Source organism: Podarcis vaucheri (genome assembly GCF_965113315.1).
Source record: "Podarcis vaucheri genome assembly, chromosome: 6".
Taxonomy (NCBI): domain Eukaryota; kingdom Metazoa; phylum Chordata; class Lepidosauria; order Squamata; family Lacertidae; genus Podarcis; species Podarcis vaucheri.
The window spans coordinates 33,863,766-33,891,435 of NC_138764.1; the positions used below are offsets into that span (position 1 = coordinate 33,863,766).

General features: G+C 46.2%; 1 long non-coding RNA gene across 2 annotated transcripts; it reads left to right on the plus strand.

Annotated features, from left to right (window-relative positions):
• The first annotated feature begins 1,028 nt into the window (after window positions 1–1,028).
• LOC309535182 lies at window positions 1,029–27,574 on the plus strand. Of its 2 annotated transcripts, XR_014221071.1 has the most exons (3): window positions 1,029–1,213; window positions 9,372–9,467; window positions 25,016–27,509. It is a non-coding gene; the product is annotated as an uncharacterized lncRNA (long non-coding RNA). The 2 variants fall into 2 exon arrangements; XR_014221072.1 differs by lacking the exons at window positions 1,029–1,213; window positions 9,372–9,467 and adding an exon at window positions 20,441–21,599 and having other exon boundaries at window positions 25,016–27,574.
• The last annotated feature ends 96 nt before the right edge of the window (window positions 27,575–27,670 follow it).

The window sequence follows — 27,670 nt, forward strand, 5'->3', positions numbered from 1 at the left end:
ACCACAGTTGAATTCTTATCCATGCCACCAAATTAACAAATGCTCCTTAAAATTGGATGCTATTTGATAATTTGATATAGGTATGTGTATGAACTGGATAAATAGAACTGAATATACATGCTATATGACAGTCTTTCTTAAACTTGGGTCCCCAGATATTGTTGGACCACAACTCCAATCATCCCTGACCACTGGTCCCGGTAGCTAGGGATGATGGGAGTTGTAGTCCAACAACATCTGGGGACCCAAGTTTGGGAAAAGCTGCTGCTGTATGATATAATAGCTCTGAAGATGCAGTTTTCTAGGCTCCGCTGCAGTCTTCAGCAATTGGGGATGTAAAAAGAGGCTTTGGGGCTGAGAACTAACTGCTAGAGTCATTGCAATCAGCACCCCGTTCTCAATTGTGGGTTAGGACCATGAATTAGGAATGGACGAATCGGGCAATTCTGATTTCTTTCTGTTTCTTATTCTTCCAGTCTTTGGGTCAGTTCTCCACATTTCCACATCAGAATCCTGCTGATTTATTTATTTAAAAACACCCTGAAAATTCACCAGCATTTCACTGCAAAATTATCCTAATACGTGCATCGATTTGTGCATAGTTTTGCCTAATGCTAAATGGTATGTTAACTTCATAAATATATGCTGTTTTATGCACACTTTATGAACATGCAGATGCGGGTGGCGCTGTGGGTTAAACCACAGAGCCTAGGACTTGCCAATCAGAAGGTCGGTGGTTCGAATCCCCGCGATGAGGTGAGCTCCCGTTGCTCGGTCCCTGCTCCTGCCAACCTAGCAGCTTGAAAGCATGTCAAAGTGCATGTAGATAAATAGGTACTGCTCCGGTGGGAAGGTAAACAGTGTTTCAGTGCGCTGCTCTGGTTCGCCAGAAGCGGTTTAGTCATGCTGGCCACATGACCCGGAAGCTGTACACTGGCTCCTCGGCCAATAAAGCGAGATGAGCGCCGCAACCCCAGAGTCAGCCACGACTGGACCTAATGTTCAGGGTTCCCTTTACCTTTACGAACATGCATCTTTATGTACACAAGACTTGGCCAGAGAAGCACGGTGCAAAATTCAGTGAAGCACAGGTTCCAAGGGATCGCCGTTTCTTGGCCAGCTTGTCGGTCTGGGCAGCGCGAATGAGGCAGGATCGCCTTCCAGTCCAAAGTGGAGCGACTTCCTCTTTGCATCCGGACCGTGACGTCAAAGGGTGAGCGCTGGTTCTTGTCAGCTTTCTACAACCAGCGGCTTCCTGCGGCCAGCATTCGATAACCCCCAGAAACACAAGAAGGGCCCTAAAGGAACTTGGCTAGAGGGGTGGGCTGGTGACTGATACCCTCCTTGGGCAACATGGTGGTCTTGGGGGAGTATCGGGAGCTATTGTGGTGATTAGAGAGTCCCGCCTCCCCCCTCAGCTGATCTCGAGGGATTGGCCAGATGGGCTGCCCTTGTGCTTCGCTTCCCTTTTTTATTTTTTTTAAAGACCTCTGGGCTGCAGAGAAGCTTGATATAATCACCATGACAACTTGCCATCTATGAGCATACAAATCATGGAGATGAAATAGACAAAAGATTAGGCCTGCCCTGAAAAGTACAATAAGTTTCTTATTTAGCATTTAGATAACTGCCTTGCCTTTCGGAGCAAGCTTCAAAGTTGAAGCCAGTTTAGACCAAGAGGATTAATTCTTTCTCCCGCATGCTTCATTGAATCTCTCATTACCAAACTTTGTCTGTATTGATGTAAGATTTGATTGAAGATTAGAGCATTTAGCAAATCTTGCTTTTCTGCATGTATCAGGCCTTTTCAAGCACAGCCCGGTGCTGCCCCAGTGGTCAATACCCTTACTTTTATCCAGTGTCTGCTTCATTTAAACTTAATCAACTCCATCAATGAACTGGAACAGGGAAACGTCCCTGCGGTAAGAATGCGGTGCTCTTCTTAGATAATTCTTTGCTCCTGTTCCCCAGTCTGTTGGTGTTAAACCCAAAATTGCACTCTGATGAACTTCATCAATATGATAATGACAATTGGGGCTCGATAGCCGTCCTGGATGTATGCGCATGGTTTTTGTGCATGCATAGGAGAATGGAAAGTGAGTCGTGAAAACCAGATACAGTGACTTGCACTTATTGTTCCTGCTAACTTCTGCTTAGCTTGCCTTTCTGGGATTTTATTTATTTGCTTTTTTTTTCAGGGGGTGGTGTCCACCAGATCTCTTCGTTGGTGATTTTGGAAAGAATCGTTTTGGCCGCCCTTATTGTCAGGCTTGGCACAGGCGACCTAGCAGCGAAAACGGTCCTGAAATGCCCTTGAGCATTTCGTTCCAGATGAAATGTGGGGCTCTCCCAAGATTTTCATAGAATTGTAGAGCATCTAGACCAACCCCCTGCAATGCAGGAATTGGCCATGCAACCTCTGCATAAAATACTGCAAGAATCATAGAATCATAGAGTTGGAAGAGACCACAAGGGCCATCGAGTCCAACCCCCTGCCAAGCAGGAAATGTGAGTCCACTGCCTTCTGAGGGAGTCTGTTCCGTTGTCAACCAGCTCTTACCGTCAGAAAGTTTTTCTGAATGTCAGAATCTCATTTCTTGCAACTTCAAGCCATTGGTTCGAGTCCTACCCTCCGCAGCAGGAGAGAACAAGCTTGTTCCATCTTTCATGTGAAAGCCCTTGAGATATTTGAAGGTGGCTTCTCATACAGGGGGTGATGGAACTGCCACACCTTTGCCGCTCTGGAGGCTGGAGGCTTGATATGGAATGCTATGCCCTCAGACATAGGAGTCATCTCTGAGGGGCTGTGGGGGCTTTGGCCCCCAGAATAAAATATTTGAGGGGGCTGGGCCCCCGCAAAGTTGATGGACATTCCCATTCAAATGGTGTGCGTGCACTGTGTCATGTGATTGATTATGTGGGCTGGGGCCTACCTGGACTCCCACAATATTTTATTCAAGTTGGCACCCCTGCCCTCAGACTAGGTAGGGTCCCTGATGCCATTGGACTACATCAGCCTCTCATCAGCCCCAACCAGCACAATTGGGAATGTTGGGAGTTGTAAGCCAACATCTGAAGGACATCACATTGGCAACACTTGGATGAGAAGCTGGCTGTGGTTAGTCAACCAGTGAGAGCAGAGCGCTTCGCACATGCTCTGAGAACCTCCTCGCTGCCACTTCCGGGAATGAGCTTGATAGCTTAAAAATAGGGCTCTTCCAGGCAACCTGTTTCGTTGAACTTTCATTCTGATTTGCTTGCGCAAAGCACCTTCTGTGGAGGTTAGATTACAGCTGGCCTTTATGGAGCATTCCTTCTGATTATGTTGTGGGGTGTTTAAATGTCTCCCCCTCCATCATTCCACACTTTCCGCTTCCATTTCTCATCGCTTGCCTAACTGCAAAAAGCCCCTTCTTTTTTGAAGTGGGTTTGCGGCGCTGAAGCGAGCTTCGATCCACTTCGATCTGAAGGAGCCTCTCCACCCCCACCGTTCTACCCGGACACTGAGGTCCAGCTCCAAGGGCCTTCTGGCGGTTCCCAAACTCAAGAAGCCAAGTTCCAGGGAACCAGGCAGAGGGCCTTCTTGGTAGTGGCACCTGCCCTGTGGAACACCCTCCTACCAGATGTCAAAGAGAACAACTACCAGACTTTTAGAAGACATCTGAAGGCAGCCCTGTTTAGGAAAGCTTTTAATGTTTGATGCATTACTGTATTTTAATATTTTGTTGAAAGCTGCCCAGAATGGCTGGGGAAACCCAGCCACATGGGCGGGGTAATAATAATAATAATAATAATAATAATAATAATAATAATAATAATAATTATTATTATTATTATTATTTCAATTGCACCAACCAAAATTTCCCAGTGTTTCAATTCCTCGTGCAAAGCACCAGCCACCCAAGAGCCTAGAACTATGTGGGGTGTTGTTTTTAAGTGACCAGGCTTATCCTTGCAGGTGATAAAAAGGAGTTTCTTAGAGCATGTGCAGATTGCTTTGTCTCCATTACCGGCTTTAGTCATAGGGCACAGCATTCCACATTCCCCCCCCCCTCCTTTTAGAAATTAACCTTTGACTATTCAACCTTTGCTGAGAACAATTAGCCACCGCCCGTTGGTAGGGATGAGGATTTGTTGCCTGGGGCCAGACTGGTCAGGTGAATGCTTTGGCTTGGGGCCTTGAATTATGTGCCCGCTTTCTTCCCCTTGTCAACAAGTTTCCCCAGCAGTAGAGGACAGATCAATCAAAGCTGACAGGGTGCATGTGAAGCTTTTACGGTGTAAATCTGGAGCTCTCGTCCCAGCCCAGCGGCTGCTGCATCTGTATATCATTTTTATACGGCTACCAGTAGAGCAATTTCCAAAGTATTTGCAAGGAAAATGGATGTCCCCATCTGTTCGCAGCATCATAAATGTGCCACTTTTGGAAGCTTTTCCCCGGTAATCATATCTTTAATGATGAACAAACTTGTGATATATACCTTTCCATAAAATGGGGTTTTCTTTCACTTTATTGTGATTGGCTGGGATAAATAGCTTTTCCATATGTTAGGGAGATAAAATATAAGGATTAGCAAGGCTCGTTTGCTAGATCGTAAACAAAAGAAACAATTCATCCCAAAGACTCCTTAAACAGAAACAACTACAGAATTGAGAGGTGTTAATGAGGGAGGTCCGGTGGCCTCGGCCATAAAGAGAGGAAGAAATGCAATAGAACAGCAGTTCCCAAGCTGGTGCCCTCCAGATGGGTTGGACTACAACTCCCATCATGTCCGCTTTGGAAGAATAACATCTGACAGGGAGAGCCTGCAGTTTTTTACATTGTTCTGTAGTTTTCTAATGCAGTCAGCCTTATCTGACACTCGGTCATTATTCTGGAGAAATGTTTTAAATGTAGTTATGGCATACATTCTAACATTTCTCTGATGAAAATAGGGACATCCTATTCAATTATTATCATCATCATCATACCCTGTACATCTGACTGGGTAGCCCCAGCCACTCTGGGCTGCTTCCAACATATATTAAAACATTAAAAAGCTTCCTTATACAGGGCTGCCTTCAGATGTCTTCTAAAGGTTGTATAGCTATCTCCTTGGCTCGGCCGGTTGCATATCTCCATACCCTTCAACATTTATCCGATGAAATTAGGGACATCCTAGAAATTTAAGATTTACCTTAAGGACTACTATAAACTTGCTGAATGTTAGAATGTCGAGGTTTGAGTAAGAAAGGGTTACAGCGAAATAAGATTAGATGAAGAAAAGAGTAAGAGGACAGAGGACTGACAGATGTACTTAGAGTTGCTAAAAACTTTTGGACATTGGGATGCAGAAAGGGGAGGTATGGGGAAGTCGGAGAAACACGGTTTACGAAAAAAAGGTTATGAAACTATACGTGTTTGTATGTCTTTTTATATGTTTGTATTGTCCTAAAAATATGTAAAACCAATAAAAAAATTTATATATAAAAAAAAGAAATTAGGGACATCCTAAGGGACGCAGGTGGTGCTGTGGTCTAAACCACAGAGCCTAAGGCTTGCCAATCAGAGGGTCAGCAGTTCAAATCCCCGCAATGGGGTGAGCTCCCTTTGCTTTGTCCCAGCTCCTGCCAACCTAGCAGTTCAAAAGCACGGCAAAGTGCAAGTAGATAAATAGGTACCGCTCCAGCGGGAAGGTAAACAGCATTTCCGTGTGCTGCTCTGGTTCGCCAGAAGCGGCTTAGTCATGCTGGCCACATGACCCGGAAGCTGTACGCTGGCTCCCTCGGCCAATAAAGTGAGATGAGCGCCGCAACCCCAGAGTCGTCCGCGACTGGACCTTTACCTTTCCTTTTTAAGGAAAAGTAGGACATTCTGGGATCAAATCAGAAACTGGGACAATTGGAGGGGCTGTTATGAGCCTTGATTTTTAAAAAATCTTTGTTTGAGTCTTTCCTGTGATTTTGCTGTGACTTCATCATTGCTTGGGTCTTCACTGTGAGGCAAGGCAAATGGCTGTGGTGCAGTGGTAGCTAGGAATGTTGGACCCAGAAGGCTTAACTTCAAAATCTCCCACAAACCATGCACCTTCACTGTGTGATCACGGGCTGGTTCTCTTTAGCACAGGACTATTGTCATCACAAAGTGATATGTCTGTGTATGATGCTGCCCTGAGCTCCTTGGATGGTGGGCCGAATTACGGAGGTGAGAAATGAAGACCTCTTGGACATCGAAACCAGGCTCCTGAAATTCTACGAGTGCCAAATCTTCATGGGGACTTTATATGCAGCTGCCTTCTCCACTGCTCCTACCAAGCTTTGTAAAGTTGTGTTCAAGAACGTAGGGCAGGGAGGAAGCAGCTGGAATGCAACTCCCATCAGCTCCACCCAACGGTCAATGGTCAGGGATGGTGGGAGCCATAGCTCAACAGCTTCTGAAGGACCACAGATTCCTCTATCCTTGCCTTAGAACAGTGTTTCCCAGATGTGGGTCTCCAGCTGTTTTTGGACTACAACTCCCATCATCCCTAGCTAGTCAGGGATGATGGGAATTGCAGTTCATAAACAACTGGAGACCCATGTTTGGGAGACACTGCCTTAGAATGTGGACTTCCTGGGGTGAATAGCTAGGTACTTGGTTGATTAAATGTCGATATCTTCAATGTATAAATTTACAGCCCCAATGGAGACTTTATCAAGCTTGTGGATGCAGGGACAGACTTTGGTCTTTCGAATTTCAGCAGTGCCCTGTGTGAGCCCAACAACTGATGCCCCCTCACCTCTTGCCTCCAGTTCTTGCTCAATTCACTATATCATCGCTGCGACGCCCCCTAGGCTCAGCACCCATTGCGTCGGAACCAGTCGTGCTGCCCTAAATCCATCTCTGGCAGATGTGCACAAATACATTGCTCCTTGTGCCATTTCTGATGGGAGGCCAGGATTAGGCCATGTTGTTCCAGCAGCCCCTAACCCACTGAATTCAGTGGCCAGACTCAGGCTGATTTAATGAAGCCAGCTCAATATGAGACAATAGAGATCACAACTTCAACTCGCCGATATTTATTAATACAGGCACCTTGTACACTGCCGAATGTGAGATCCTGATGTGGTGGGGAGCCACACCAGCACCTCAGGTGTTCATGTTTTAGTCTGCCCCCAGGTTTCCATGTCTTAGTCTCCTTTCAAAGACTTGTAGAATTCCAGCTGTGGAGATTCTCTGATCTTGCAGGTCCCTCACTCCAAGTGGAACAGCGGTTCATCATCCTCTGGCAAGATAGCGATGAACGGCAGGTTGCATTCTCTGCCTTTTGACTCTTAACAACGCTTTAAATTCAAGCAGACTGCACAGAAACAACTTCACCAAGCATCCAAATTACATAAAATATATGTAATTTTATTTGTATGCCGCCTTTCCACAGTTCAAACCATGCTCAAGGTGGCTTCCAGCATGAATAAATTACAACAGGAACAGAAGCAGTCATCAAGACTAAACAGAGAATTAGAAAACACAAAGTCAAACTGACAAATTTCCACATAAATCGCAACAAAATCTAAAATAATTTTACCAAAAATCAACCTTCCCTGCCACAAATACCCCAGCCCAGCAGCAGGAAATGTTCCAAGTAATAAAATATGCCCTTGGGATCCCAAGGCTGCTTCAGAAATAAATGCCCCTTGCCCACCAATCTCATGTTATTCAGTGCTTTCTGAGGTCTTGCATCAGAACAGAGGAAGCTGCCTTAACACTGAGTCGGGCCATCGGCCCATCTAACTGGCAGTGGTTCTCCAGGATTTCAGACAAAGTACTCTCCCAGATGTTGGGGACTGAACCTGGGGGCTTCTGCATGTAAAACAGATGTTCTACCCCCAAGCTTTGGCCCTTCACCATTAGGTATGGAAATATTTCTCCACAACGGTGAATTTTCCCCACCCTTCCCAACAGCAATTTCCTGGAGGCCTTTGCCCTGTTCTGACAAATTTCCTGTGGATGCAAAGGCTCCCAAAGTGCCGTATTTTTCGCTCTATAGGACGCACCGGACCATAGGACGCACCTTGTTTTAGAGGGGGAGAACAAGAAAAAAAAATTCTCTCCCTCTCTGCTCAGCGCCCCTTCAGCGAAGCAGCAGGAGAAACGGAGCCCCTTCCATTTCTCCTCCCGCTTGGCTGAAGGGGCGCTGCACAAAGAGGGGGAGAATTTTTTTTTCTTATTCTCCCCCTCTAAAACAAGGTGTGTTCTGTGCGTTCAACTGTGCTGCCCCCTGAGCTTGTGGGGCTGGCAGTGGGGGGAAGTGCTGCTTCCCCCACCGCCAGCCTCAAAGATCCCTGAAGCCTTCGGAGCGCAATGCGAGTTCCCGCTGTGCTCCGCAGGCTTCGGGTTCCTTTTGCTGAAGCCGGGAGAGCAAGACTCTCCTGGTTTCAGCGAAAGGAACCTGAAGCGTCTGGAACACAGCGGGAACTCGCGCTGCGCTCCGAAGGTTTCAGGCGGCTCTCCCTGAAGCCTGGAGAGCGAGAGGGGTCGGTGTGCACCAACCCCTCTCGCCCTTCAGGCTTCAGCGATAGCAACGCGAAGCCTCCGGAGCGCGGAGGGAACTCTCCCTCTGCGCTTTGGAGGCTTCACATTGCTATCGCTGAAGCCAAGGAGCCTGCATTCGCTCCATAGGATGCACACACATTTCCCCTTCATTTTTGGAGGGGGAAAAGTGCGTCCTATAGAGCGAAAAATATGGTACGTACAAACGCCCTGCGAGCTGCCCATTATTTCATGGCAGAACATCTCTGCATGTATATCTCTTTGCACATGCAGAAAGGTGTCTTCCAATGTTCCTGTCCACAGGCACTCTGGTATCTGCAAGGAGTTCCTGTGTTTTTGGACTGCGGTGAAGGAAGCAACTCTAAGTGCGCTAAGGAGGAATACACACACAGGGTGTGTACCCACCACCCATTTAAAGCATACGGCTTCCCGAAGGAATCATGGGAAATGTAGTTCACCCCGCATAAAGCTACATGCCCAGTACCAGAAACAACCTGCAGTTCCCAAGATTCTTTGGGGGAAGCGATACGTTTTAAATGGATGGCGTGAAAGCAGCTCAAGACAGATGTCTGCTTTTAACATTTCAGATAAACTATTGTGGCCCAGGATTCTGACAAAAACCTGGAGAGTCACTTATTTCCTATCCCCTATTGACAAAGCAGCCATATTGGCTAATTGGCTGAGATTTTAATAATTCATGCTAATTGAAATATTTCATCTAATTAATGACTGCGGCTATGATAGCTGGCCTCAAGAGTTGCAATGACAATAGGAGCAGTACATCTTTTTAAGGTTTAAAATCTTTCTCCCCTGATTCCCTTGGCTTGATATATGGGCTAAGAACGCAAACATTATCTTTTAGGAAAACGCGACTCGGTGCCGTCTCAGAAGACAGGCCCAATACTGCTCTTCATGAAGTCCTTTCCCGGAAGGCTTACCATGCAAATTCAAACTTAAGGTGAGGATCAGTCATGCCGTGTTTGCAGGTTTGGTGGTCTAGTTCTGATTTTCCATTCAAGACGCAGAAGTGCTGAGATGTTGAAGGACATAGAATAAAACACAATAGATAAAATGCTAGCAGTCCCATTGCAGTCTCCCCATTCTGTGACTTGTTTTGGGAGGAGGGTGGAGAGAAGATGAGCATCTCATCACCAAAATTGCATTGAGCAGCAATTTCATGAGGATTGCAGAAATGGATTCCTCATCCTTCACCAGGGATGGGGTACCGCATGTTGTTACACTCCAACTCCCATCAGCCCCAACCAGCATGGCTAATGCTCAGGGATGATGGGAGTCGCATTCCAACCTTTGGTCTGGAAAGCCAAAGCTTTCCCATCCTTACTCAACACACCTCCCTAGAAGTAACTCCCATTGAACTCAGTGTGACTGTCCTTTGCGAGGACTCTGCGTTGGGTTGTGCTGTCCAAACTGTGGGATGTGATACATAAGTAGCAGTCAAGTACAACATTCCTTGTTTTCCTAGAGTGGACATGCGGGGGAATGTTTAGTCCAGCCAGTCGAAAACTTCCTGTTTCCTCCTGGCTGGGACATACTTCCTTTGCATGTGTCTAGAGGTGGGTGTGACCTTACCTGTCCAGGTAACAAAAGGGCAAGGCATGCTGCCACACTCTCTGTTCCATCTTTCCTTCGTCATTGGAGCAGCTTTTTAGCTAGAAATGCTCTGTTGGCTTTCAGCCAATAGAGGACACAGGGATTATCCCCCTATGGGATAGATCCACATGTATCTACTTTGTAACTAGCCTTCAGGGATCCAACTCTGAACTGATGATGTGAGTAAACTTCTTTTACTGACTTCAAATAAGGTTGTCGTGTTTTTATTCTTTTAAGAGGGATAAAAAGGAACTTACCAGGAACATACAGTTCAATTACACAAGCCTGCAACCAGCTATTTGCTGAGCGTTTAAAAGGGAATGTAATTGTCATGAGTTGGCTTGCACATACATGTTCGCCACTTAGACAGCATATCACCACAGACGTGTTTCAGTGGGGTCAATTTACACACTCAGCTGCCAGTCATCAAGAATTCTGTATTCTTGATGACATAGGAGCCAACTCCTAGGGGCCAAGGTCTCTTTGATCCTCCCCAAAAAATATTTGAGGTGGCTGGGTTGCCCCAAAGTTGATGACATTGCCATTCAAATGGTGGATGTGTAGGGCTGCCATACATTTGGGTTTTCCTGGACATGTCTGGGAATCTGCCAGCAAAATGGTGTCTAGGCGGATTTTTGCTGAATTGGCAAAATGTCCGGGAAAACCTGAACGTATGGCAAGTAGGGTGATTTTTTTTTTAAAAAAATGATGATAATAATAATTCTTTTAAAAGCAAAGAAAATCCCCCCCCCCAAGAAAGCTCCACAACCTTATCTGTATTTTCACTTTTGGGAATATGTGCACTGATTATGTGGAGTGGGGCTTGCTTGCCCCTCCCTGTTTTATTCATGTGGGCACCCCTGTTTGATGAGTGGCATATGGGCATGTGAACATGTGGAAAAGGGAAAGTAAGCGATGTCTAAACATGTGGGAATCGGACCAAAGAGAAAGAGAGAAATATTCTGTTCCTCTTGGTTCCAGAGGGCAGGATCCGGAATAATCACGGGCAGCACGTTCGAAAGCAAAAACATATGCGGCGGCGACTTTGATACACCGTTTCCTTGAGTGCAGGATCAGACCCTAAATCTATGCCAAGAATGACATGTTAAAAATAAACCTGCTAGAGCTCTTGGAATGCAAAGAAAGCATCAGCAAATGTGTGAAAGTGTGAAAATGCCGCCCCCCCTCTTCCGTGGGCCCAATCCGATCATTGCTGAGCTCCCACTCAGTTCAATGGCATATCTGCACAGAGAGCCTTCACCACCAACCTCCTTTTTTTAAAAAAAAAAAAGCAGAATAGAATATTTATTCCTGTCTTTGCCGACAACTGTAAAAGAACACCTTTCGGCTGAGATGATGCTTGTGAAATATTAGCCCACGTAGTTCTCTGCCCCCCCCCAGAAGCTGCTGTAATTAAGGTTTCATAATGAAAGCCTGCCACCTATTTATCACCCAGAACTTAAAACCTTGTCCAGAATTGATGCACAATTCAGCTTTATTAAGAGTTTGGTTTGCAGGGGTCTGGAGGGAGAAGAGGCAAGGAATTGCTAATTGTAGGCAAGCCTTAAATTTCCGGGTGTTAAATACAGTAAAAGGGATAAATAGGGTGATAAATAAACCCTTGTAATATGTTATCTATATAAAAAGGGAAAGGAGAAGCTCAGGTTTTTGTTTTTAAGCAAGGATGCCTTCACCTTGAAATTGGTTCTGCTCACTGGTCAGGTACAGCTTGATTAAATTGAGATATAAGCTGCTTATAAAATTAAAGGCAAGAACAGATCTAAGCGGAAAGAAGGGTTTTACATATCCCATACACATGCTTACTTTTGTGATATAAACACTGGTTTCTTAGAACTTTCTTTGCAGGCTGTCAAAATGCAACTGGCTTTTCCTTAGAAACAAATAAACAAGATATATGAATAACTTAGCACGCCTTGCGAGTTCTGTTGCACTTCTGATGGAAAACGTACGTCCTCATCCAGCAAAGGAAGTGACTGCCTATCTGCTGATTTAAGTTGCAATCCTAGAACCATAGAATCCTAGAACCATAGAGTTGGAGGGGACCCAAGGGTAATCTAGTCCAACCCCCTGCAATGAAGGAATCCTGTTCATATTTAGCTGGGAGTAAGTCCTTTTGACAGACATACATCAGGTTGCTGTGTCAGTTGCACACCTGGAAGCGGACATCCCCATTTGAAATGGCTAATTGCCCGCTACAGAGCTCACCTAAGGATGAATCAGGAAAGTAATCTCTTAACACCGAGTTCATGTAGAAGCACTACTAACATTATGGATAAAATACACCCATACTATTAGAACAAATGTGTTAAACAGGTTCATTCTGTTTCTATGTAAGAGCCCGTTCAGACATTTGGCGCCTGTAAGACAAATGCTGAAGACATTCGTTAAAACAGATCATGGTTCATTCAAACAGATCCCCCAACATCATTAGGGTCTACTGACGATGTATTCCCATAGCAAACCGATCACTTGGTTGACACTCTAACTATCACAGCTCAGATTGGGCTAAAACATGAATTGTTCACAAACCAAAGACTGGCTGAACAGCATAAGGGCAATATTATACACAGCAAAGCTTTTGCATTTAGAATGGTTTAAAGACAAGGAACAGGCAGCGAACCCTGTGCATTTATTTCAAGCTGGCATTTATTTGTTCCTTTTTTCAACCTTCATTTTCAACAAAATGCGACCATAGATGTGTTGTGTATATATACAAGAACAAAGGCATCTGAGCTATCAAAATGCTTGCCTTTTGTATTATTATGGAACAACAGTTGTTATTATGCTCATAGGTGACACCAAGATTCTGGATCCAGTCAGCAATACAACATTTTCATTGCATTGTGATATTAAATGGTTGTAAGCCACCCTGGTAGGTGCTGGAAGGATGGGCTAGAATTTCTGTGATAGAAGATTGGGGAACATCTCAGATCAGATTCAGGGAGCATGGGGGTGAGGAGAAGGAGGAAAGTCCCATTTTGCAAGCAGACCTCATTCTGCTTGCACCCCCACCTGCACTTAGAACTACAGTGGTACCTCGGGTTAAGAACTTAATTCGTTCTGGAGGTCCATTCTTAACCTGAAACTGTTCTTAACCTGAGGTACCACTTTAGCTAATGGGGCCTCCCGCTGCCACCGCGTGATTTCTGTTCTCATCCTGAAGCAAAGTTCTTAACCCAAAGTACTGTTTCTGGGTTAGCGGAGTCTGTAACCTAAAGCATCTGTAACCTGAAGCGTCTGTAACCCAAGGTACCACTGTACATTGAATTCCACTCCCTAACTACAAGCAAACTGGGAAATATGAATGGATGCTTCATCCTGGGAAACCCTTGTCTGCAGCCAAAGATATCACGCCATGTTTTGTGGGTGCATGATCTGCTGTGTCACCATACGCTGGAGTTTGAGCACATGTTTTTCCCCCAGAAGTTGTTAGTGAGTAGTTTGAAAAACCTCTGCCAACTAAAAAGGCTTCTGCTGACATAAAGGCTGACCAAGATGTTACTGCAGTGCCCCTTCTTTCCCCTGAAGGCTCTGGTATGCTTTGTCCATAAAATTAACCTTTGTTTAAAAAGCATTGCAATAATTCACAGAAAAGGGCAAGTGGTTAATGCAATGGTTTCCCCATGTTCTGCCTTCAAGGAAGTCTTTTTTGCATTCACTTATATTCTGGGGGTTTGCTGCAGGATGTATGGATATTGCATTCTAGGTCATGTTCAGCCCCTCTGGTGTTTGCTCTCCCCACAGGACGTATTTTTGCCTCTGAAACTTCAGAGCAGAAGTAGCTGACAGGACACTTCCCAGAGGTGAACTCCAACACCCTCTGGAGGGCACCGCAGATTAACCCCATCTTCAGGAGTTTGACTGGCCCTGGCACTAAAAGGGACACAGGCATCTGGGAATGAGGCTAGGTGGACCCCTAGGCCTGGTTACAGGAGTGGGTGTCAGGAGAAGGTCAGTAATAAATCACATGGCATCAGTGAAGCAAACTCCCTTTATTCAAGGGAACCAGGAAACCAGGTTGACTCAGGAGGCCAGCAACTTGGCTCAGTAGATCATGCCCCAATGAGGCAGTTGTCTGGACTGAATGTCCCCGCCTTCCCGTGGTTTCCTATATCTCCTCCCCTAGGTCCTTCCTAAGCAATTTGAGACTTGGTCGTTGTGTCTGTCTTTGCTCCTCCCTCTTCATACCTCTTCTGGTCCTGGAAGACCAGGGGAAAGGGGTGCTGGTTGCAGCAGGAACAGGAGACACCCTGGCTTCTTCACCAGCCGGACTCATCTCTGCCTCTGGGCCTCCCTCCTCTCCAGCCTCCACTTTTGCCTCTGATTCTGGACTGCTCTCTGCCACAGACTCTTCCTGCTCACTAAATCTTGTTACTTCTTCAGCTCATCCTCCCAGGCAACTGCCTCCTCTCCCTCTGACCACTTGCTGTTGTCCTACCACCAATCTCTGAGCTATGAGCCTTCTTCCCTTGGGGGTTCCCCAGGTGGCACCAACCACCATTCCTCTGTGTCCAACCAGTCCATGTCATCCACATCCTTGCCTGTTTCTCTAGGAGCTGTGCTGCTAGCTAACCCACAGCTCAGTAGGCCAGGGGCAAAGCAACACACCCCAAAGACCTGTATATGCTTGTTGTTGTTGTTTAGTCATTTAGTCGTGTCCGACTCTTCATGACCCCATGGACCAGAGCACACCAGGCACTCCTGTCTTCCACTGCCTCCCGCTAGATGCATATAAAAATGACACCATCCTATATTGTGACTTGTGGCAAGCTTTCCAAAAAGCTTAACCAGCACTACTCTAGAGCATGCTTAAGCCAATGTAGTGCCCTCCAGGAGTTGCTGGACTACAATTCCCATCATCCCTGACCATCGGCCACGCTGTTTGTGGCTGATGGGAGTTAATAGTCCAACAACTTCTGAAGGGAAACGACATTTGCTAGCCCAGCTCTAGAGATACCAGACAATATTTAACAGCATAATTTTGCCCCATCAATAACTATTATTAGTTTTGATCTCACAGCGCCCTCCCAACTCCACAATCCTGTGATTCTGTATCACTCAACTTTTCTCCCTCCCCCAAAGCAGAGTGAGCCTTTGATGTAATTTGCGCTACACCGTTATTTGTGTTTTGAGTCTGCCCTGTGAGTACGTTGCCGAAATCTTTCGGCTTGTGCCCTTGGCTTGAATTCTCTCTTCTCTGCCTTTTCTTTGACACCCTCGCCGGCTTCCCTGCGCTACACATTATGTGTTCTATTTCACAATATTGATGTTCTGCTTCGCCGTCTTGTGCAGGTGAAACCCGATTTCCGTTAAAGCTGTGTCACCGACTTCAATGAAGCCGGGATTTATTACGACGATTCTCCTACATGTTTCCGTGGAGCCTGGCTTGATCTTGACTCGGATCTTTGGGGAGTTAACATAAATAACAACAATGATCACAATCCCTCAGAAGCAACGCAGGGCTTTGTTCACCGTGGGCTTCAGTGGGAATTGAGACCTCTGAGCAAGTGGCTAGGCTCCAAATGCGGGGGGGGGGGGAGATAGAGGAGGGGGAGCTTCCCTAAGTTTAGGTTGCCTGACTTTTCTGCTTCTTGCCTTTTAGGATGTCCTAGACTTGAATGCACAGAAGTGATAAACATCTCCCATTGATCTAACCATCTTTGAAGTTCCAGGCATGAGGTCTTAAGCTGTGTTCTTAATTGTTATTGTTGTTTTTGTTTTTACAAATCATGTCCTAGTCTAGTAGCCTAGCACAGATCTTTTTTTTCAAAGGGGCTCCTCTCCTGCTGTCCTCAAAGAACATGTTAAACCCTCCTAAGCTGTGATTCTAAATACACATACATGGAAATAAATTCCCTTGTAAACCACGGGGATTACGTTCCAAGTAAGTCTGCTGTCATAAACATGCTTACTCAGTTGAACCACTGAAATAATGAGAAGTAAACTTGGTTAAAATCAGACGCTGTCTTTGAGACTGACATTCCAGAAGGGAGAAGACAGGAGAATTGCTGTAAGTCTTTTTCCCAGCATGGAGATGCAGGGATAGTGAAAAACTGAGGCATGGAGACACAACAATGAAATTCTGCTATGTGTACCGGATTTCTGCCAGTCTTGCAGCTTTTAAAGGTGTCTCACCTCTTCAAGGAAAAAAAGTGGGTAACTTTAGCGCAAGTGAAATGCACAGGCCCCAAATCTCTGCTTATGGGTGTCTAAAAATTTAGAACTTGCTAGACAATGTTTTTCAGTTTTTTGCCCAGTTGTTGCATGGGCTCCAGACGTTTCACTTCTGCCTAGCACTTCTGTTGTGGGGAAATGCGTGTCTTGCCATAATTCAAATAACTAGATCTTGATATGGGGAAAATAAAATCCTCCCGTCTGGCCCTAGCTTATGGTCCCTTATTATAATCTGAGGTGTTCTAGGCACATATAAACAAGGAGGAAACAAGCCCATTTCTTATTCCTTTGTCTTTTTCTGCTCTTTTAAGAACTTCACTATTGATATATTTTAGCCGTCAGAGGTGTTCCCCTGTTTTATTGTACAGACAAGAGAGGACCACACTCTTTCTTCCTCAGCAGTACTCTTCAGGAGGAGAAGTCAACGTGGCACCCTCCAAATTTTGGGCTTCAACTCCCACCAGCCTCTGCTAGCATGGTCAGTGGTCACAGATGATTGGAGTTGTAGTCCAGCAACATCCGAAAGACATCACATTGGCAACTCCTGCAGTCTTTCACTTGCCATGGACTTTTGATTCCACCTTTTTCTCTCCCCCTCTTAAGGTTTTTCACATCTCCTTTCCAGTTCACTCTCCCCCCCTTAAAAAAAAAAAGATAAACAGCCAGGGCAATTTCATCTTTCCGCTTTTCATAGCTGTGAAGTGACAAACTGGATTTAGGATGGAGAAAACAGTGTGTATCTAACATGACTGTCCTAAAACAAGACTTTTCTTTTCTTTTTGGTAGCAAAACAACCACCTACCCACCCCCACCTGTCAGGGAATGATATAACTATACAAAGGAATTGTGGGTCACTTGCCCAAAGGACAGAATAAGTATGGGACAAACTTTGGATAAAAATTTTAAAAATCAATCAAATATTTAGAGAAAGTAGATGCTAAGTAAAGCCTTGTGGTTTGGTACTTTACTCGAGTGTAACAGTTCAGACTGGAGGTTGGCAATGCTTCCTGTGTTCCAAGAAATCTAGCTTGGATATATAAACATAGCATAAGAGGGAGAGGATATTCTTGCTTTCCTTCTACCTAATGTGTTCCTTTCCTGTGTAGAAAGGTTTCTTAAAACACATGGAGCAACATTCAAAAGCATGATCATCCAGCCAGAAACTGAAATAAGGCAGTCACAGGAGGTTTCTACAACATGGTTTTGCTGAATTGGGTACCCAGGCCTTTTTAGTTTTGTCACTGGCTTAAATAGTCTGCACTCACTGTTGTTACCTATTATAAGACAAGATGGATTTCCAAGCAGCTTTGGCAGACCATAGACTGTGTACACACTCCTGTTTGCTCTATATGCAGTGCACTCCCACCACTGGTTTTGGAAATGGTGTACACATGACGTTAGCCACAATTCATACCTATCCTTATCTCATATCTGCTTTTTTTAAAAAAAATGAAACACTGCATTTTGATGTGGTTCCCACTTGAAACCAGCTTTGATCTGAACCGAGAAAAAGAACAACCTAGCTACATTTGGAGCCAACAATGTGTACACAGCCTTAGTCATGGAAGTTGAACTAAATTTCCTTCCCCCTGCCCACTGTGGCAGCAGTTCAACAGGTGCAGCCTCACATCACTGCATCTGTATGGAAGGGGGGAAAACCCACATTTGCCAACCATGCAACTATAAAGGCACAGGAGCCTTCCTAGCAGAAAAGCAGCAACTGGAGTCTAGAGGGAGCTCGCCATTATATTCATTGTACAGATAAGGAACTAATATTAGTTTCGCAGTAAGGCCACAGCCAAGCAAGGATCTGGTTCCAAGGATGAGCTCAGTACTTTTGCCATTGCGCCCATTGTCCTCCTGCAGCCGAAACGAATACAAATGTCCCCATCCAGCTGGTAATAATTCAAAATAAAACAAATTTGTGGCTCAGTAACACATGCATATGAAAACTTCTTTGGAGAAGGCTTTGTCAGAATTCATGAGATCTCCTCCATCAGCTTTTAACACAAGACAACCACCAGCAGCAGAAGAAGCCAAGGGGGAACAGATTAATTTGGCACTGATTATATGCCCGCGCGGCGGATTATGGCCCTGCTGCTGGTGAACCCTAGGCCTGGTCTGGAAAACGGGAAAGCTTGGCTCAGGCAGTTGTACGTCGCATTTGCAGAGCGCCCCCTGCCGGTGCCCTTCACGGATCAATGGAGTGCAGGGCGCTAATGAAAGGAAGATTGGTCAACAATATATTTTAATTACTGTACGGCTTCTCTCGCTTCACTGGCCTTGTGTGGTGATTGCAGGGCTTTGCGGTGTCCTGATTGACACTTGGCCTTTTCCACACACACCCCTCTCTCTTTTCTTGTGCCATATTCTAGGGTTGTCATATTTCAAACGGTGAAAATCCGGACAGAAAAGTTTGTTTGTTTTTTGGCCAAAGATGTTGAGCTTTTTTGGGCAAGATAAAAAAACAAACCAATTGCTGTTTTTGAGCTATTGTAAGGGGATATTGGCACTGCCGACATGAGATGCGTCTGGATTTTTCCTGGATATCTGGATGATTACTATGGACGGATGCGGAATTCCGTATATGTCCATGGAATTCCGGACGTATGACACGCGTTCTCTGATTTCCTTTCCTTGTCACTTTTGTCTTAAGAAGCTCCCCATCATCCTTGGCTGGTCTTATCTCTCTCTTGCTCTCCTTTCATTCTCCGAAATACACCCCCTCCCCGCACCGCCGAAGCCACCCGGCGGGATCCATCCGTCGCGGGCAGCCCAGACAGTTTTCTTGTACTTTATTAAAGTGTAATCAAACATCGGTTAAGTGGAAAATAAATATCCAGATCTAATAAGCTGCTCAGTCAGATCGTGTAAATGCAAATTGCAAGCTGGTTCCCATCTCCCCGCCAGGGGACTTGGAACAAGCCGCAGCAATGGCTTCATCCGCCGCGATTGTAAATCAACGAAAATAATGGCTGGATAATGACCAGTTTGCGGTTTCAAGCAGATTGAATGATAACAAACGGCGTGTGTCGCACCAGCTTTTCATTTAGCATCTCATCATGGAGCGAGCAGCTCGCCTAACAGCTTGCGTGCCTCATTAGGTTGTTGTCGGCGGCTTGTAAATTCCTGGCTGCAGCGAGCAGATTACCTGACAAAGTTCCGGAGGAGGGGAGGAGGGATGCGAGACAATTCAATCCGGCCCATCCATCCCCTTCCTTGCAGAAGGGAAACCGCCTTGATCTATTGCTGAGGGCTGCAGTGAATGGATAGCAATATGATGCTTTCCTAATGGGGCAATGGGAAAGGGGGGGGGGGAGATACACGCGCCGTATAATATAGAGAGACGGGGGGAGAGAGAGAGGAGGGAAAGGAGTCGCAGCGCTCTGCTAGGTGCCCCAGCGAGCTTTCTATTTCTTGTTTGTGCTGATGTTGATTTAGCTGCTAATTGGTGACAGAAATTGTCAAATAAGCGGCAGAGAGCGACTCCCCTCCCCTCCCGGAAGGTGCGAAAACCCTTTCAAAGATGAACTGCTTGCCTTTAGAAAAAGGAGGGGAGAAGGGGGTAAAAAAAAAAAAAACCCACAACCAGAGAGAGAGAGAGAGAGAGAGAAAATGCAGAAAGGGAGGAGCAGGAGGAGGCGACGGAGTTTTGCTAAATTTCTCCCGGATATTTATTGCGCGCATTAAAAAGACAAATCAGGCAGCAGGCCCCATATTACAAAGATCTCTCTCGTCCTCCTCGAGAAGCGCGGATCGGGCGCGTGTTTGTTTGCGGAATGTGTTTGCTTCCAGGATGTAATTTAACAGAGTCCCACTCAACCTATTTAAACAGAGAGGCGGATAAAGGGCTTCCTGGAGATCTCTGGGGGAGCTGCCAGAACCCTGCTTTGACTCCTGCTTTCCCCAGGAGCATCCGCTGAACAGTAATTAGGCTTTGATACTCTGGCAAATGAACAGTAATTAGAATCTGCTACCTCCAAGTCCTTTATGCCGCGTTCCCGGCTCTCCCGCTCCCTCCCCATTATGGAGCATTTAGATGCGGCAGCTTTCCACCATGGCGAGCCTCGCCACAGCCCCACAGATGGCCCAGGGAAAGGGGAGGCCGAGCGAGAGGCTCTCCGTTGGAGGGCTCTGGGACCTCCGAGGGGATTTTCTGGTTATTAGAACCCGACTAGATCAGGGCCAATTATAAAGAAAACTGTCAGTCAAGGGGAAATGGCTACATGATTAGTGAAAAGGACAAAATCAGGTGAAAAGTGTGAATCATTCAGGCAGCTTTGATTTGCTAATCAGGGGAAAGGGAGAGAAGAGGGGAGTCCCCAGCTGCACCTCTCCGCTTTACTCTTTTCGTTTTTTATCGTGACCTTCTGAGCAAGTTGCTGATTTAATCTGTGGATGTAGAAGAAGAAGAAGGGGGCCAAAAAAAATAAAATCAAAATACACACGCACAGAGACAGAGAGATGAAGGGGGAACAAGCAGCTCTCTCGGAAGCCCGCAGAAACAAGCTCCCAAGGAGCCATGGCGGGGTCAGGCAGTGTAAATTGAGACGAGACGACAACCCCGCCTTTTAACAATGGCTGCGGCGGGAATCAGCGAAGCCCCCGTCGTTCTTAGGGGCAGGAGCTTCCTAATTATGTTAATGGTTTTTAATAGACTAATTCCCACTGTAAAGCTTCGGGAGACGGCGTGCGCTCCCGCCCCTTCGCTTCTCCGTCGAGAAGGGCAGCAGCAGCAGGGCTGTCTCTTTTGCAAGCGCGCGTGGCGCCATTTTTTCCTCTTCTCCCCCTTCAGGGGCGCACACACAAGAAGGCGCCTCTCCCTTCCCGCCTTCCCTTCCTTCTCCTCCTCCTCCGCCGCCGCCATGGTTTTGACATTTGAAGGGCGTGGCGGCCCCTTTTGTCAGGTCTAGCTAGGCCTTGGAGAGAGAGAGAGGAGGCAAGCAAGCAGCAGCAGCCGCCGCGCGCCAGGAAGGGAGCTCTAATGAAGATGAGCGAGAGGAAGGAGCCTGACAGTTCTGGCAGCTGCGGCATCGGGGCCGCCATGCTAATTTCCCTCGCCGGGGAGAGAAGGGGCCGCGATGATGGATCCCCATCGCAACCCCCCCCCCGCCAAAAAGAAAGAAAGAAGGAAAAAAAAAGAAATCTTGACCACCCGTCCCATTAGCCTCTCGTCGCTGACAGTGGAAGAGAAAGAGACGGGGAGAGGGGAAGGGGGAGATGACGGAAAGGTGGGAAGCAGTCAAAAGAGCCGCGCTGAAAACCTGAAGCTTCTCTTCCAAAAGTAATAAAAATAATAAAGCCACCCCCGCTCTCTCCTCCCAAGACGCTGCTTACTGCCAAATTAACCTCTCGACCAAGGAGCTGGTGGGATTTGGGGACTGACAGGAGGGGAAATAGTTGAAATGTGTTTTCAAACACCCCCCCCCCCACACACACACCGCCTAGCCCTTTCGAGGTCTGAAGCTACTTGCTGATACTCTTTAGGTGCGGGAGCAAACAACTGGACATGTAAGGATTAAGGAAAGTAGCTGCCTTCCTCCAGACGCATTGGTGCCCTCTTCCTCCAAACGCATTGGTGCCTCCTTCCTCCAAACGCATTGGTGCCCCCTTCCTCCAAACGCATTGGTGCCCCCTTACTCCAAACGCATTGCTGCCCCCTTCCTCCAAACACATTGCTGCCCTCTTCCTCCAGACGCATTGGTGCCCTCTTCCTCCAAACGCATTGGTGCCTCCTTCCTCCAAACGCATTGGTGCCCCCTTCCTCCAAACGCATTGGTGCCCCCTTCCTCCAAACGCATTGCTGCCCTCTTCCTCCAGACGCATTGGTGCCCCCTTACTCCAAACGCATTGGTGCCCTCTTCCTCCAAACGCATTGGTGCCTCCTTCCTCCTAACACATTGGTGCCCTCTTCCTCCAGACGCATTGGTGCCCCCTTCCTCCAAATGCATTGATGCCCCCTTCCTCCAGACGCATTGGTGCCCTCTTCCTCCAAACGCATTGGTGCCTCCTTCCTCCAAACGCATTGGTGCCCCCTTCCTCCAAACGCATTGGTGCCCCCTTCCTCCAAACGCATTGGTGCCTCCTTCCTCCAAACGCATTGGTGCCCCCTTCCTCCAAACGCATTGGTGCCCCCTTCCTCCAAACGCATTGCTGCCCTCTTCCTCCAGACGCATTGGTGCCCTCTTCCTCCAAACGCATTGGTGCCTCCTTCCTCCAAACGCATTGGTGCCCCCTTCCTCCAAACGCATTGGTGCCCCCTTCCTCCAAACGCATTGCTGCCCTGTTCCTCCAGACGCATTGGTGCCCCCTTACTCCAAACGCATTGGTGCCCTCTTCCTCCAAACGCATTGGTGCCTCCTTCCTCCTAACGCATTGGTGCCCTCTTCCTCCAGACGCATTGGTGCCCCCTTCCTCCAAATGCATTGATGCCCCCTTCCTCCAGACGCATTGGTGCCCTCTTCCTCCAAACGCATTGGTGCCTCCTTCCTCCAAACGCATTGGTGCCCCCTTCCTCCAAACGCATTGGTGCCCCCTTCCTCCAAACGCATTGGTGCCCCCTTCCTCCAAACGCATTGCTGCCCCCTTCCTCCAGACGCATTGGTGCCCCCTTCCTCCAGACGCATTGGTGCAAATGGATGAGCACAAATACTGTGCATGGAAAAGAGAGGGTTTTGTCTCCAAATGCTGGAATCTTAGGCTTTTAATGCACCATAACTGGGGTAGGCGAGCAATAATTACGCAGTTGTCACTCATTGGGAGTGATTCAGGTGCCTTTGCTCAAGATAGTTATTTTGCTGGGGGTACTGGATGTTTCTAGCACCTCTGCTGCTTGTTGCTGGGAAAGTGAAGTTCTCTGGCCAGATACTGTTAGTACAGTGGTACCTCAGTTTACAGACGCTTCAGGTTACAGACTCTGCTAACCCAGAAATAGTACCTTGGGTTAAGAACTTTGCTTCAGGATGAGAACAGAAATCGCGCGGCGGAATGGCGGCAGCAAGAGGCCCCATTAGCTAAAGTGGTGCTTCAGGTTAAGAACAGTTTCAGGTTAAGAACAGACCTCTAGAACGAATTAAGTACTTAACCCGAGGTACCACTGTATTGTGATTGCCACCTTGCAGAAATGTTACAGGCTCTTGTGGATTAGATCTAGACTCTATATCAGTTTTCCTGAACCTGCTGCCCTCCAGATGTTGTTGCTCTACAACTCCAACCATCCCTGACGATTGGCCAAACTAGCTAGAGCTGGTGGAATTGCGAATCCAGCAATATCTGGAAGGTTTAGGAAGATTACTGTAGATCACCGATGAGTGGCAATATGCCTTTCTCTTCGGAATTTTCATCTTTGAGTTTGTTTTTTAAAAAATATGTTAAATGGGTATAGGACCACCTGTCTAGCAATCAAGTTGTTCTATCAAGTCGTTGTCTTGACTTCATCAAGCAGCAGTCTTCCCTTGAGCTTTCTATAATGCTTTATGCCCAACTGTACATTTTGGGTGCATGGGCTAATCTTTCTCTCCACAGCCTGCTCCCCCTATGGTTATTTTCCTGCATCATAGACCCACGCGTCCAATTCTGGATAACCTCTAGATAACAACTGTGTGAATACAGTACTGTAGGAAAAGATGGATGGATTACACGTTGTTTACAAACTTTTTGCAACATTTGTGGAATATGTTTGCAAAATGTCAATTTGATGGGATTGTTTTGACATGCATCTTTTTAAAAAATTACATCTTGAAAGTGCTCAAGCCCCAAACTATTCTCAGAGGTCTCTTTAAGTTATTCAGACACTTTCTGCTGCCCCCTTGTTCCATCCATTAGAAGCATTTCTTCTAATGCTCAGCTTAACCCTTTCTGGGCACCTTCTTGGCTACCTGACAAGCAATGAAAGATAAGAGATCTGTGTGCATTGCTATTGAACTGGGGAAGAATGAATTGGCACACCATATCCTTCAGCAATCAAGAAATGCAAATAGTGAGCCAGAAGGAGTTGGAAGACCCTGCATCTCCCCTACCAACTTCTTTCACGTCACTGTTAGGCAGGCCAACCTTACACTTCGAGAAGCATGACAGCAGATGCTGTGCACATACAAAATCCATCCATCAAGCTCCTCATTACAGCAATTTTTATTACCGCCTTAGTTTTCAATTTGTATACCTGTGAGTTTGGATATCTTACGGCTTTGCCATACTAAAGGAATTTAGTATTTAGAGTATGACATTGGTACCAAATGACAGAGGCTACATTTCATCTTGAAAAACTGGCAAAATATGGATGACTTTTGCATTCCTCATGAAAGGCTAAGGCTTTAGAATCACAGCCCTATGATGAAACTTAAAACCCAGGTGTATCTTTGCTGCGAATGTTATTGTGCGGATCAGGCTAAAAACTGTTGACACATCCCCTAAAATACAAATGACCTCCGCTTCGGACAAATAGAAAAAACCAGTTTGGAGGGGATGAAGCCCAGGGAAGCTTCTACACAATTGTCAGGGTGAATTTTTTTTTTTTAAGAGCGTGAGGGGGAAAAAACCCTGTGTCTCCACTTTACAGTTGACAAATAGTACGGTGTGGAATGCTTGGGAAGGCAGAGGAAGAGGGTTACCTTGACAGACAAGAAGTACAATTATCACAATATGATGAAAGAGTTTCCACGAGGGTGTATTGCACCGTTAATTACTGTCCTTTTTCTACAGGCTTCTAATGTGAGGAAAAACACGCAATGACAAGTGTGGAAAAGAGCAAGCACTAAATTACTGTCAGAAAAATAAACGGAGTAGTGTGCTGCTGCACAGTGATTTACGGGGGCAATTAACCACCACCCCACAGAGCTGCTGAGGACAGCACTGCTGCCTGCGGAAGTGTCAGGCGAAGAGGAAGGAAGAGGCATGCTTGGCCGCGGCTTACTAGACAACTTTGCAAAATAAAATAAAATAAAATAAAGCAAGGAGCATGGGAATGTGAGGGCTTCAGTAGCATGTCTAATCCATGTGCATCTCTCCTTGCCTTTCTGTCCTTAAAGGTTGAATGCGGAAACAGGCTGAAATGAATGCACAGGTCCATGGTGTTTCACTAGTGGTCGGAGGCTGCTTCTAAGAGTGGTCTGCCTCTATCCGTGACCAACTTCATGCCCATGGGAAACTTTCAAGTAGGACATCTCTTGCTGTTTTTTACCAGCACCTGCTCATTGGAGGGATAGGGCCTCTGAACTCAAAGTTCCAGTTGTAGACACACACTACAGATAGCTATTTTTTTAAATGCATTCTGGGCTAGGGGCCCAACTTCATGCTTCTGATGCAGTGTTTTGTAGCTTCGACTGTATGGAAAGTGGATGCAGTGATATCTTGACCATTCTTCGTCAAGTGATTATGTTGATCGGTTCTACCCAAATCTCCAGAATGATTTCCTGTTGTGTGGCGCTAAATTTGAAAAGCGGTGCTCTCTGTTTCCTTTATCATCAAGGTTTCCTGGAAGTATTCCAATCTACAAATTAAACACGAAAGAGCCAAAATGCAACTTGGAATTAGTAAGAATTCAAAAGGGCTCTTCATAGTGAATGAGGGAAAACCCCCCACATATGAATTAACTCTGGCATATACCTACTAAAAAGGTAAAGGGATCCCTGACCATTAGGTCCAGTCGTGACCGACTCTGGGGTTGCGGCGCTCATCTCGCTTTATTGGCCGAGGGAGCCGGCGCACAGCTTCCGGGTCATGTGGCCAGCATGACTAAGCCACTTCTGGCGAACCAGAGCAGCGCACCAAAACGCCGTTTACCTTCCCACTGGAGTGGTACCTATTTATCTACTTGCACTTTGACGTGCTTTCAAACTGCTAGGTTGGCAGGAGCAGGGACCGAGCAACGGGAGCTCACCCCGTCGTGGGGATTCGAACCACTGACCTTCTGAACGGCAAGTCCTAGGCTCTGTGGTTTAACCCACAGCGCCACCCGCGTCCCATATACCTACTAGAGAGCAACAAACACACGCTGTGCTATACATAATCTTGGGTTGGAATCAATCTCATTCATGAGCATTTCATCAGGTCCATGGTTAGGCCAACTTAACCGAAACAGAAAACCAGCCTTCCACATTTGCTGCTGCTTTTTCTTTCTACAAGCATAAAATTTTGAATGGATTTTCAATTGTTTCTCCCATTTCACCTTAAATTGTGCCAGTTCTCATGCTGCACTCCTGCTTTGTTCACGGAGAAGGAAACAAATCTCCCAGAGCTGCGCTCGAGAGCTTGTGTTCTTCAGGAATTTGGAGGAGTCTGCAGATCTGCTTATTTATCATTGAAGCCAATCTGGTTTGCAGGTGTGGTAGATGATTAAAGAGACTGTAAAATAAAGGTTAAATGAAAAATACTCTGCAAGAGGAGAGGTTTGAATGCAAGTTTTGATTAAGAGAGTGCTATTCCATCAGGAAATCTGGAGCAAATGTGCTATGGAGGATGAGCTGAAATGGTACGAGTGATGGTCACTGGGGCAAGGCAACCAATGGGACCCAGAGCCAAGGAACCCATGAACTGAAGGCTGCACTGTCATTTGGGCTGTTTTCATAGAGTCTCATCACATAAGAGAGAATGCACACTGCCTATTGACTGAGAGAATGTCCAAAAGTTCCCTCTTAACAGGAATGCAGATATTCTCAAAGTCTGTTCAAAGCACCCTCCTAGGCAGACAGCCTCAACAGAGCTGAAAAACTAAAGGGGATCCTGCAGTTCATGCAGCCCACAAGCCTCCATGTATAATTTGATAATGGATTTGGTAATACTTAGCAATGAGAATCCAATGGCAATTTTGTCATTGACTCTAATGCATGGCATGCTGCATTAGTAATTCGGTACTTCTCAGTTTGCAGTTCATGATTTTGCACCTCATCCTTGTTACTACAATATGAAAATAATTGTGGAATCACACAAAGGAAGCCCTTTCTATCTTTGCTCATGAGTTTCCTGGGTGTCCTAAGGATGTGAATATGTGAGATTTGTCACACAGGAATCTTGTTCTAAACATTACATTTCTATGCCATGCTCAGTGACACTTGGAGCAACTGTTTTTTCTGCCATTGTGTTTTAATTATTTTGAAATACTGTGTGTGACCCAATGGTGCCATTGCCTGGTGATGTTTCTCCCTGAAGGTGAGTCTTGCTAAGGGGAAATTTTTTCTCAAGGGTCTGGTTTCCTCTCTTTCTAGGTTGCTCACCATCTCACAAAGAAAAATATCCCACCCAAATGTCTCAGCATTTGAGTGGCTGACCCTAAGGTGAACTTCATGACTAAGATGAACTTCATGACTAAGTGGGGATGGAGTCCAAATCTAGAATTCTAATCACTATCCTCAGCCTTAG